Here is a 2100-nt window from a genome sequence, read left to right as displayed (position 1 = left end):
AATGAAAAAAATATAAATAGTAAAAATAATAAGAGTGTTTTTTTTCATAAATTTGTTTTAAAAATATAATAAATATTTTTATTTTATACCAAATCATCTAATAGAATCATTTTTAAATAAATAGATTTTTTTTATTTGTTGGTGTAAATATTTTTCTTAGACAAACCACAAATTGTGAAATAAAGTAATAGCGGTAAGAGTCTTATTTATGATATATAAGTATGTCACATAGTATGAAATTTGAAGTTAAAAGATCTGGAAGTAATAGCGCTAAGCTGTTTTTGAAGATCTGGAAGCTTGAAGTTCCCCAAAGGCTGCGTATTTTTTGCTGGCTTGTTGCAAATGAGGTGCTATTAACAAATGAGATTAGAGTCAAAAGAAATATGGCCCAGGATGGATCTTGTGTTATTTGTGGTGAGGCAACCGAATCGATGCTCCATGTGATCCGAGACTGCAGAGTCGCGAGACAAACATGGATGAGCATTGATGCCAGATTGAGATTTGGTAATTTTTTCAACACCCCCTCCTCCCTTGGTTGTTGGAGAATTTATCATCCCAATCACTCTTTAAAGGGGTTCACTGGCCCCTCCTTTTTGTATGCACAATGAATGCACTATGGCTTCGTCGAAATAAGGTGATCTTTGATAGCAATGAGGCCGTAGCAGAGAATATCATTCATTTTTTGGCCTTCCACTTAGCGAAGGACTACTCTTTGGCACAGCTCGAGCTTGCTCAGAGCAGGAAGAAGGTTTGTAATTTCATTGAAAGACAGATTAAATGGAAGCCACCAGATCACCCGTTTATTAAGCTCAACTCGGATGGCTCTGTGTTAGATGGAGGAAGAGCAGCTTGTGGTGGGATCCTAAGAGACTCTGATGGAAGATTTATGGCTTGCTTTAGTGCGAATTTGGACGGCGGAACAGTGACGACAGCGGAGCTTTGGGGAATTTTACTAGGCTTGGAGCTAACTTTGAATATTGGTTGCTCCCATCTGATTATTGAAGCGGACTCCCTTGTTGCAGTGAAGCTTTGCCGCCAAGAGGAAATTGACTTACATCCTACTAGATCTTTAGTATTGGCTATCAGAAACAGATGCAGCAGACTTACTAGCTGGAATATTCATCACCAGTTTCGGGAAGCAAATACTTGTGCTGATAGGTTGGCTCACTTTGGTCATAGTCTCCCATCTGGCTATCATATTTTTTTCAATCTGCCTTCTTGTATTTCCTTAGCTTTTCATGCTAATTCTATAGGTATGGCTCTCCCTAGAGTAGTTTCTATTTAGTTTTCTTTTTTTGGGTGTTTCTGCCCCGATGATCATAAAAAAAATAGTATGAAATTTGAATAGTTTATAACTTAGAATTTGTTGTGATAATATTATTATAACATTTTTAATGTAGATGTTTATTGTATTTAATTAATTAATTGTCGGAGTTATGGTTTTATTTTTTATTTTCTAAAATTTGATTGATTGATTTCTAAATTTTGTCAAGTAAATGTGTTGATGTGACATCATTAGAAAAATAAAAATAACTTAAATATACTGTACAAAAACTTTAATATAATAAAAATAAATAAATTATTTGTACTTTAAATCTTGCTTGTATGGCAACCCTTTTTTAAAAGGGTATTTGCTATCATGAAATTGTATTTTACTAATTTTGTACTGTATATTAAGTATGACCATAAACCAATTCAGTCATTATTTTTGCTATTAACATAACTTTTAAGGATCATATTTCATTCAAGGCAATTGTTAACACAAAGATTGTAACATGGACTTAACAATTGACATCAATAGAAATTTTGCTTCCCTAGCCTTGTAGGGCATCCTCCTCTTGCTCTGTTTCTCTTTATCATCATATTCTTCTCCCCTTTCACAAAAGGTTGATACTTCAGACCCAACTGCTCCATGTTTTTATAAAGCTATCGTTATATAGTCTTTAGCACTTCCCACTTGCAAGTCCAAAATAGGAGATTGAGAAAAGTCAAACTTACTGCAAAATAAATTACTTACCAAACAGTTTCCTTTTGAAAGAGTATTTTAGCGGATTCTGCTTATATAATTAGTGTTTGGATTTTTTAAAAGTATAAGTTCTT

Source organism: Arachis ipaensis, chromosome B08, assembly GCF_000816755.2.
Source record: "Arachis ipaensis cultivar K30076 chromosome B08, Araip1.1, whole genome shotgun sequence".
Classification (NCBI taxonomy): domain Eukaryota; kingdom Viridiplantae; phylum Streptophyta; class Magnoliopsida; order Fabales; family Fabaceae; genus Arachis; species Arachis ipaensis.
This window is presented reverse-complemented; position numbering follows the sequence as displayed.